This window comes from Anolis carolinensis, chromosome 5 (assembly GCF_035594765.1).
Source record: "Anolis carolinensis isolate JA03-04 chromosome 5, rAnoCar3.1.pri, whole genome shotgun sequence".
Classification (NCBI taxonomy): domain Eukaryota; kingdom Metazoa; phylum Chordata; class Lepidosauria; order Squamata; family Dactyloidae; genus Anolis; species Anolis carolinensis.
This window is the reverse complement of record NC_085845.1, coordinates 83,776,025-83,787,445: the sequence shown is the minus strand read 5'-3', so window position 1 is coordinate 83,787,445 and position 11,421 is coordinate 83,776,025. Positions and strand designations below refer to the sequence as shown.

At 40.2% G+C, this 11,421-nt stretch overlaps 1 protein-coding gene across 3 annotated transcripts in view; it reads left to right on the top strand.

Moving 5' to 3' along the window:
• The first annotated feature begins 1,229 nt into the window (after positions 1 to 1,229).
• The window catches only part of pik3cg (phosphatidylinositol-4,5-bisphosphate 3-kinase catalytic subunit gamma), a 42,067-nt gene continuing 31,875 nt past the window's right edge, over positions 1,230 to 11,421 (top strand). Inside the window, exons 1-3 of one of the 3 annotated variants that reach the window (XM_016994003.2) lie at positions 1,231 to 1,498; positions 5,214 to 5,284; positions 10,975 to 11,120. The gene's annotated coding sequence lies outside the window, so the exon portion shown is untranslated. Of the gene's footprint in view, positions 1,499 to 5,213; positions 5,285 to 10,974; positions 11,121 to 11,421 lie in introns of all 3 variants that reach the window. The other 2 variants (XM_016994002.2, XM_008111568.3) reach the window with 2 other exon arrangements.

Below are 11,421 nucleotides of genomic sequence, written 5' to 3'. Positions count from 1 at the left end.
GGCATGCTTTTGAACTGCTAGGTTGGCAGAAACTGGGGCTAACAGTGGGCGCTCACTCCGCTCCCTCAAATTCGAACCTGTAACCTTTTGGTCCACAAGTTCAGCGGCTCAGCGCTTTAACCCGCTGCACCATTGGCGGCTCCATGGACTCAGATAACCCAATTCAAAACAGATATTGATTGATTTTCTGCTTGATATTGAGGAGCCCACCAGTGGTGCTGTGGGTTAAACCGCTGAGCTGCTGAATTTGCTGACTGAAAGGTTGGCAGTTCGAATCCAGGGAGCGGGGGTGCTAATATGCTTGTACAAGCTGGGTATTCCATATCTGAAATGCTTGGGAATGGAAATGTTCCATACTTTGCACACACACACACCCCCAGATTTAGGAATCCTTGCATGTGCAAAATAAGATATGGGGTTAGGACCCAACTCTAAACACAAAATTCACAAATAATTCATATACACATTCTACGCATAGCCTGAAGGCAATTTTATACACAATATTTTAAATAATCTGGTGCAGGAAACAAAGTTTTTATACACTGAACTACCAGAAGACGAAGGTGTTATTATCTGAACCATCGATACGGATAGTTTTGGATTTGTGGGTATTTTGGATTTCGGAATTATGGATAAATATATTCAAGGAGTCCCAGTGGCGAAGTGTGTTAAAGCGCTGAGCTGCTGAACTTGCAGACCGAAATGTCCCAGGTTCAAATCCGGGGAGTGGAGTGAGCGCCGCTGTTAGCTCCAGCTTTTGCCAACCTAGCAGTTTGAAAACATGAAAATGTGAGTAGATCACGGTGGGAAGGTAACGGCGCTCCATGCAGTCATGCCGGCCACATGACCATGGAGGTGTCTACGGACAACGCCGGCTCTTCAGCTTAGAAATGGAGATGAGCATCAACCTCCAGAGTCGGACCCGACTAAATATAATGTCAGGGGAAAATCTTTACCTTATTCTGGGGGCCCTTCCACACAGTCATGTGGGATTGTATTCAGATGTGTGGAAGGGGCCCCAGTTCAATGCAGATTATCATGGATTATGTGCCTTGATATTTTGGGTTATATGGCTGTGTGGAAGGGCCCCTAGTCTACACTGCCATATAATCCAGTTCAAAGGAGATAATCTTTTTATTCAGATGTGTGTACGGGGCCTTTGTGGCACATTCGGGAAGCCCGGCGCCCTTTTCCTGGGAGGCTCCCCTCAGGAGCAACTCCTCCGCTCAGGCCCGCCTCCCGGCCCTTGGCAACGGCGCCTCCCGCCCTGTCCCTGGGTTGGGAAAACGGCGGCCAAGCAGGTGTGGGGTGGCTCTTCCCTCCGCCCAAAGCCCCCTGAAACCGAATGGAGCCGGGAGAAGGAGGAGGAGGAGGAGAGGGCGCGGCCTGAGGCGCTCGTGGGAGGGCGAGCGCGCGGCCGCCATGCAAAGAGGTCGGCTTCGGGCGCGAGGCAGTTCCTGAGCGCGGAGAAGGCCAGGCCTCCCTTTGGGTCCTGTCAGTAAGTAGAAGGAAGAAACGCAGGCCGCCGCCTTTTCCTCTTCAGAGGCCTTTCCTCGGCCTCTTCCAACAGTGAAACCTGTTGGGGAGAAACATATAATAGCACTGCTGTTGAACAACAGGAGACAAGAACCTTCCTTTGTGGAGAGAAAAAAAGGGGCATCCATAAACAGAATCATAACACTAAGGGGCCTTCCAAGCAGCCATATAACCCAGAATATCAAGGTAGAAAATCCCACAATATCTGCTTTGAACTGGGTTGTCTGAGTCCACACTGCCATATATTCCAGTTCAAAGCAAATACAGTAGAGTCTCACTTATCCAAGCCTCACTTATCCAAGTTTCTGGATTATCCAAGCCATTTTTGTAGTCAATGTTTTCAATATAGCGTGAAATTTTGGTGCTAAATTCGTAAATACAGTAATTACAACATAACTGCATATTGAACTGCTTTTTCTGTCAAATTTGTTGTAAAACATGATGTTTTGGTGCTTAATTTGTAAAATCATAACCTATTTTGATGTTTAATAGGCTTTTCCTTAATCCATCCTTATTATCCAAGATATTCGCTTATCCAAGCTTTTGCCGGCCCGTTTAGCTTGGATAAGTGAGACTCTACTGTAATGTGGAATTTTATACAGCTGTGTGGAAGGGGCCTATGTAACACAATTGTTCTAGGGGCCTCTTCCACACAGCTGTATAAAATTCCACATAGAACCTGATTATATGGCAATATGGACTCAAATAACTGAGTTCAAAGCAGATATTGTGGATTATCAGCCTTGATATTGGCCCTTTCCACGCAGTTGAATAAAATCCCACATCTGCTTTGAACTGGGATATAAGACAGTGCGGACTCAGACAACCCAGTTCAAAGCAGATATTGTGGCTCTATATCTCAGATTATCAAGGCAGAAAATCCCACATTATCTGAGTGAGATTTACAAAGCAGATATTGTGGGATTTTCTGCCTTGATATTCTGGGCCTTTCCACACACCCATATAGCCCAGAATATCAAGGCAGAATAACCCACAACATTGCTTTGAACTGGAATATATGGCAGTGTGGACTCATAACCCAGTTCAAAGCAGACATTGTGGGATTTTCTGCCTTGATATTCTGGGTTATATGTCTGCGTGGAAGGGCCCTATGTTGAATCTGTTGAGACTATGGGCCCTTCCACAATCTGTGTCCACACTGCCAGATAATCTAGTTCAATGTGGATATTATACAGCTGTGTGGAAGGGGCCATAGTTTGTGGCAGCCACAAAAATGAAATTTCTGGAGTAGAACAACTACTGTCAGAGTCAGTACTGCACAATTAAATAGGAAATGACACTTTCAAACCAGAAACATTTTTTAATGTTACATAGCGTAATAATAGGAAGGCGACAGGTGGAGTATCCGTCATCTAGAGATGCTAGGAGTTTGTTTTGTTTTCTTTTTAGTGTTTGGAATCCTTACACCAGAGCTTTCCAAACACGTCATGTAAGTGATATGCTTTTTTGGCACACATCCTTTCACAACACAACCGTTCCGCCTCAGGGGCAAACCAGATGTTAAATCAACCCCTTGTGAGAGATATGGACACATATATAAATTGTAATCGTGACATGTATAGGGACGCAGCACATCTCATGGAAACCTTTCATTTTTATCTATACTAGCTTGGGTACCTGGCAATGCCCGGGTTATTTGAAAAAGACATTGTTTTTGGATGTTAAATAATATCAATTTCATTATTTGTAATGCTGTTTATTAGGGGGAAAAGTCAGTCTTTACTGTTGTTGTTTTTTTATGAATGCTCCCATTAGAAAATGCATAAGTATGTGGGTGAACTCCAATTCCCAAAATCGTGGGTCAGTCACCCCCAAACCCTGCCAGTATTCAATGTTGGACACGTTGGGTTTGTGTGCCAGATTTGGTCCAGATCAATTGCTGGCCATGTTCAGTGCTCTCTAGATGTGGGTGAACTAAAACTCCCAGATTCCAAGATAAACCACCCCCAAGCCCTGCCTGCATTCAAAGTTGGTTATGTTTGGTCCGTGTGCCATGTTTGGTCCAGACCCATCATCGGAGCAGTTCAGAGTGCTCTCTAGATGTAGAGTGAACTACAACTCCCACCCAGATTTGTCAGGCCCTACAAAGCCCTCAGTATGTTCTGTTGGTCATCAGGGTTCTGTGTACCAAGTTTAGTGCAGATCCGTCATTGGTGTGAGTCACAGTGACCTTTGGAAGTGGGAGCCAATAGGAAAGCTGCTGCAAACATACTCCACTGCTCACATACACCCATTCACTTTTATTATGTGCATAGATAAATATATGGTACTGTTCAAAATATATGATTTCCTGCTTGTTTCACAGAGGCTCAAAGGTTGGCCCGACACCAAAGCCGATGCACAAACGTGTTGCAAGACACAGTTTGGAAAGCTCTGACTTACATAATGGGATTCCTTAAGGATGAGACCTAAGTTTCATTTATGTTTCGTACACAGGCAGTCCTCAGGTTACAAACATCTGACTTACAAATGATTCATAGTTAAGAATGGGGATGATTCAACTGGAAGTGAGAGACATCTACCCCTTGGAAGGGAAATCACTCCTTGAAGAGTTATTATGGGGAATAGGGGTCTCAACTGAAGCTTTATCACCAATCCTTGTTTCCGCAACAAGCCAAAATTTTCAAGATCCAATTATTATAGGGACAGAAAGTGAGGCAACATCTTCTAAACTGGGCCACAGCAAAACAAATGTTACAGGGATGATAGATAATTCTTCCTTATGCTATCCAAAGCTACAATATATATACAGTAAAGTTCCGGTTAACCGACTTCCGGTTATCCGACCTACTGTATCATCCGATGTGCCAGGCCTTTTGGAGGCGCCCCATGCGCGTTGCTAGGCAGTAACGTGAGCGGGGCGCTTCCCTAAACCGGCTTGCCGGGAGAGATAATAGGGTCTCCCTATTATCCGTCAGTTCTGGTTATTCGACATTCGGCCCGCCCATTTATGTCGAATAACTGGAACTCTACTGTATATATATATGACGGGAGTCACACTGGAAAAATGTCCGTCCTGACTTACATCCAAATTCAACTTAAGAATAAACCTAATTCTTAAGTTGAATTTGGATGTTAAAAAAAAATCTACAGAACCTATCATGATCATAACTTGGGGACTACCTTTATACTTTATACAGGTAATTGTACACATCACATTTGTAATAATTCTATGTGTGAGAGAAAGTGTGTACAGATACAATTCCCTTCAGGCTATGTGTATATGCTGAATATGAAAAATACACTTCAGAAAGTGAACCATCAGAAAGCAAAGGTATCGCTATCTCAGCCATCCATGAAGACAATTTGAGATTTTGGGGGGCATATTTCAGGATTTTTTTAGTGTTTCAAATTTCTGGGTAAGGGATGTTGAGCCTGTAATAGCAGTAGCACCCTCCCTTCATTTATAGCTTGTGTAATTTGGGAATCAGTCTCCATTTTGAATAAAAATGCCACTAATTATTCTAGTTTATTTATATTGGAGGTGTGTGTGTAATACTCTATAGGTAATAAAAAAATGTTTTTTTTTTACAAACATTGGCTCCAAGTATGTAATTCCCCCTCACCTGCAATACCTATTCAAATTTCTGACAGGTTATTGTAGGGTAAAAACATTGATTTTCTTGTTATATTACTGTTCTTCATTTCTAACATAGGACGACTCCAAGGCTAAACGGTCAAATGGTTTTCTGGGCCCAAGAACATGTGACTTCTCTAGAATTATCCAGTAGGTATTTGTGACCAAACGGGGCTTTGAACCTTAGTCTCCAGAGTTATAGTCCAACATCCAAACCATGTTAATGCTTCTTATCTTTTTATTTTGTATTAAAAAGAAATGAATTTTAACTATTAATAGTTTTAATTATTGAATCCCATTTTAATTTGGTATTGTCTAATTGTGTATTTTAGTTATATTTGTTTAATGTACTGTCCGGTTTTATAATTATTTGATATTGCTGTTCTCACCTATTTTATTATTATTTTTTAACTAAAACATATTTCATGTAAACTAATCCATGGTCTCAGAGCTGTCCAAGGCCAAGTGCTGCAGTTTAAGGTTGTTGTTGTTATTATTATTTTTATTATCATTATTATCTTTATTTATACCCCACCTTTCTCCCCGTGGGACACAAGGTTGCTTTCGATAATTCCTAGACAAGGTTTTTATTATGCAGTTTCCTTGCCTCAAATGCAGAATTTTATACAGGGCCCGCATAGAATTATTACTTTCATTTGTAATACTCGTATTTACCTGCAGCTTCCTCCACCTTTTTTCTTATGATGATAACATGTTAAGAAAAAGACAAAAAAAGACATATAGTGTCTTACTGTGTTATGCTATGAGCTTTCTACTAAAAACATCTTCAGGTAGAGGTACTGTATCGACAAAGTATGGGGCTACAAGTGGTTCTCGAAGCTGTTTTGTGGGACACACACAGTCTTTGCAGACTGCCATTATTCTTGCATGTGTTGAAGGCTTCTTCTGATTGCATCACAGGGATCTTTTTTACTTTTTCAGTTTTTAAAAATGCCCTTTGGGGAAAAACATCCAGAAATTGATATTGGTTTTCATCCTTGTGATCTGGGTTTGTCACACACACACATGCCTTTTGGGCATTCCTTATGGCTCCCCGAGTCTCCCAGAAAATTGATACTTTGACCTGTACAAATTACATTCTAGGTTTCTAGACATAAACAGTTTTGAAAAATAGCGTTCATAACTATTTGGAGATCATATCCTTTTGGAAAAGCATGCCATTTCAGAGAAGAGCCATAAACCCGTTTGAGTATGGTATACAATCAAATGTAATATGCAAGGCAATTGGCTTAAGTTTTAGACTGAATCTATTGTCTCTGATCTGTTAGGAAAACAGAAATCATGCCAGTGCATAAAAATAGCAGTGCTTCAGAAGTGTTTTTTCAGTTGCCCAAAAATATATCTACTCTCCCATAAAATAACTAGTTTATTATGCACTCAAGATACAAAATTGAAGTAGACTTTGGTAAAATAACATATTTGGTTTACTCACAATCTTCACGTGTTCAGCATAACATAGGTACATAGTTTATCAGTTCAGTTTCAAATAAGTTTAAGGTAATCTCTGACTCATTTGGCCAAGAACATCTCTCTTACAAACATCAAGCAAGTGTTTGCTCTTAGCAGTCGAAAGTCTAAGAAGAATCTGAAAAAAGAGTCTGCGGTCTGAGCAGTCTCAGATCAGTTCATGTGGTTTGCAGCCCCGCCCACAACCTTTCAGGAAAATAGAGCAAAAGGAGCTGCATACAGAACATACATACAAAACAGCAAGCAAACAGAATCATAGATTAACAAATTACTAGAGGAGGCTTGAAGAAGGTTGTAATTTCCAACAAACAGTAGCCCAGATAGAATTCTCAGGCAATGAAATTACTCAGTGGATATCCAAACAAATCACTAAGCCCACTGTTGACTACATTTGTGAGGACAATGCTTACTGACTTTAGGGAATGATCTCTATTATTGGACTGAGGAAATGAGTGTGAAATGTTCTGAGTAGTTAAAACTGACATATAAATGTTAAGTAGTATAGATTTAGTATTGGTATTGACGATACATCCCAGGGAAGGAAAGCTTTATTGCTTCTCTCTTGTACTACAAAACCTGGATCATTTATTGGAGCGGAACAGTGGGAGATTCAGAACAAAAGGAAGAAAGAACAGCCCTCCACATTTGCAGGTTTGAGTTTTGCCCATTTGATTATTCCCAGATTTGATTGAACTGTTCTCTCTAAGGTTCTAGGTTCTGCAGTGCAACCAAGATCAAGTGAGTTACGGGGTATTTACACATAATTATTACTTTTTTATGCAAATGCTTTTGACATGAAATAAAAAATTATAAATAATAATCACTTGATCTTTGTTAGCGTCATTTTCTAACCTAATCCATTATATCTCTCTTCTTCTCACTCATAATTTCTAGTAATGATTTTAGTTGGAATGCCTTATAACATAGCTCCAAATTTTGTACTCCCCATCCTACCTCCTCTTGAGGTGTGTGTACACACACACACACACACACACACACACACACATGTATGTATTCTAGATAATTTAACGGCAGAAATAAAATAATTTAACACATAATTTAATGGCAGAAATAAAAAAACTTACAGTCCCAAAAAGGTAGTGTTAAAGATATGGAAAAAATGGTTTCAAAGGTAGATGCAAGTAACATCTAAATAGACACCTCTCAAGTGTCTATACAAGAAAAGGACTGACCAAAAGTGGTGTGGTGGAAAGAAATGAGGAATAAAGGTTTATACAGAATTAAAAACATGTATGATGTGAATGGCCAATTGATAACCTTTGGACAGAATAGTGGAAAAGATTGAAAATTGAAATTCACTAGAAGTATTAGGACTATATAATAAACTTAAACAAGGGAGATATGGAAGGAAAATAGAGGAATAAGATAAGATGGAAGAGATATTTTAAAAAACACAAATTAGAAAAAGGATTGGCGGGACTAATGTACAAACTGATGGTCAAGGATGGAGAATATATGATAAAGACAATACAAATTAAATGGCAGAAAGAAGGGCCACTGACAAGTCAAACAATAGAGAGCTTAATGAAGGGAGGCTGATTTGACATGTATGTATATTTGAGGAAGTGTAGATGATATTCCTTCTATTAATAAATATGTTAAAGGTATTATAATGCATTCAACTGTTTCTCATATTTCAGAAAGTGTACAGACTGAAGTTTGGGATATGTGCTGATTTATTTAAATACAACTGATTAAGTATCTGACTTTTTACTGAGCAGCTGAAAAAAATAATTTATAACCCAAGCCTTTAGGAAGATACTGTGTATTAGACAAGTTCAAAACTGGAGCAATTATGTAAATTTCACCAGAAAAGAAACAAAGATTTTTAGACTTATCTATGCATCACTTGTGCAATCTTTTTGAACTTTGCCCCATTGTTCTACACTAATGTAAGCACCAGTTCCTGGAACGGTCTTCAGACATGCATAACCTCACTTTAAAGAGCTGCTAAGAGATGCAAGCATTTGCATGATTAGAGATTGTATGCAGTAGATCATGGAAATGTGCTCTTGAAACATTACATTCTTCCTCCTTGAATCTCAACAGATATTAGATGTTTCTTGACAAATATTTCTGGAAATTATTTCTATTTAAACAAATGGATTCACAAACACTCTCCTTAAATGTGAAATCAAGTGTGCCCTAAAATATTTGAAGTTTTATTTGTGTACTAAAAGAATAATATCTGCAAAGGAAGGTTTGTGATCCCTCCTCAGTAGGAGCAAATTCTAGAAATCTGTTTTGTTAGTACCAATCAGGCATTATGCAATAGGCAATCCCACCTGGGTATTTCAAATGAAAAATGGCAGAGGAGTGAGTGTAGGAGATGACTGTTTAATCCTTTTATGCCACTTCCTTGCTCCAAATCAGCCCTGCCAAACTGCTCTTCTTGCTATGGAAGAGAACCAGTTTTTTGCTTATTAACCCATTGGTTAGAAAGTTGCTGGAGGATTATTTGGGTTAAGATTTCACTTTCCTCTCTAGATCTGAATCTCCTATGTTTTTTTCTGGTTTTTTTCTTCCATGAATATGAACTTGGACATCTTTTTTTAGCCTTGTTGTGAAATAGTCCTTGAGTCTCTGATAGACATAACCAGGAGGAAGGTCATTCCTTTTATCAAACATTATTCATTCATCTTTACTATTTAAATATATGAAATCCATTGGACGTGCCAAGTGAAAGCCAAGACAACTTAGCAGCATACTTTTTGGATCCTTCATGGTGATGCTGGGATCAAAAAGCCTAGGTTTAAGACTTCCAATGCCACTAAAGACCTCGAAGCTGCAGAATCTCAGACCTGTATTTAGCACATCCCCTGCTGTGCCAGAGAGTTCTTGCCCACTTTTTGGGCAGTATGCTGCTGCTCAGTCACATAGTCGTTTCTGACTCTTCGTGACCTCATGGACCAGACGACGCCAGAGCTCCCTGTTGGCCGTCGCCGCCCCCAGTTCCTTCAAGGTCAAGCCAGTCACTTCAAGGATGCCGTCCATCAATCTCGCCCTTGGTCGGCCTCTCTTCCTTTTTCTTTCCATTTTCCTCAGCATCATGATCTTTTCCAAGCTTTCCTGTCTTCTCATGATGTAGCAAAAATACTTCAACTTTGCCTCTAATATCCTTCCCTCCAGTGAGCAGCTGGGCATTATTTCCTGGATGATGGACTGGTTGGATCTTCTTGCGGTCCAAGGCACTCTCAGGATTTTCCTCCAGCACCAGAGTTCAAAAGCGTCTATCTTCCTTCCCTCAGCCTTCTTTATGGTCCAGCTCTCACAACCATAGGTTACTATGGGGTATACTATTGCTTTGACTATGCGGACCTTCATTGTCAGTGTGATGTCTCTGCTCTTCACTATTTTATCAAGGTTGGCCATTGCTCTCCTCCCAAGAAGTAAACGTCTTCTGATTTCCTGGCTGCAGTCTGCATCTGCAGTGATCTTCGTGCCTAGAAATATAAAGTCTGTCACTGCCTCCACATTTTCTCCTTCTATTTGCCAGTTATCAGTAGGTGTAGTTGCCATGATCTTGGTTTTCTTGATGTTTAACTGCAACCCAGTTTTTGGATTTTCTTCTTTCACCTTGGTGATAAGGCTCCTCAGCTCCTCCTCACTTTTGGCCATCAGAGTGGTATCATCTGCATACCTAAAGTTGTTAATGTTTCTTCCAGCAACTTTAACTCCAGCCTTGGAATCGTCCTCGGGCAGTATAGAGTTGAGAATCATGCAGTTTTCTATTCCTTGTTGAATTGCAGCTTCCACAAGCCCTTACTAGGATAACAAGCATTACAGGATGTTGGGAGTGACAGTTCAATAGCATCAGAGGGGAGAGATACGGCTTTCAAGAATGAGAAGAAAGAGTGTATGCACTAGTCTATATGTTATGACAAACAGTCGGCATTTAGCCTCTGCTATTGTCTAGGTATGGGTTGTGTCATTGGTAGGATTGAGGTTGATGGTTTGTCCTTGTTTTAGGGGCACAGAGTGTGGTTGTAGGCTTGGCATTCACAGTAATTATTATTGCAGGAGCTGTGCAGAATAGACACCAGTTATCTGACTTCTTCCAACATTTTAGTCACAGCCTTTAAGCACACAATCACCTCATTTAATTTAACACAAAACGCTTGCATCTTTTGAGGCACAGAAACAGTTCAAGCTTAGTGATATGTGGAAAGTGTGGTGTTGCTCTGAATTACAGATGTGGCTGCTTGCTCAGTCTATAACAAGGTGGAAAACTTGGCCAAAAGTCTTGCATTTACTAAGAGCCTGCTCAGTTGACTGGATCAAATAAGTTGGCTGCTGTGTTTTTATTCTTATTTTGTTCTGTTCTCTTTCAGAGTTGTTATTGTGGAATTTTACTTCAAGAATGGAATTCTGTGAAGATGGGAAATAATTTTTGTCACAAATATTGTTCCATTTCCTTCTGTGGAGGCTGTTAGCTTCAGAATTCAGCTGTGACTTTTTTGACCACTGATAGAATAAGGTATGTAAGCTAGAAGTAGGAAATTTCTTTTTAGTTTGAAGCTATCTTGCTTCAGTGGTAGTCTGATGTGGTGATGGAGTGTTTCTGTGTGAGTGACAATGTGTGTATGTTGAGCCAAAGTCAGTGGATCTGCCTTCTTTCCCACTCACTTCCATTCTCATGGTTTCTGTGATTCACACAAATGGTTTCACTGTGCCTGTGTAGTACATCACTCAGAAACTTCTAGAGCTGTTATATAAGCATCCCCTGGTTCATGTGACCAGGCTGATTCCCGGTCAAACACTCAGTTTGTTTTCATCTG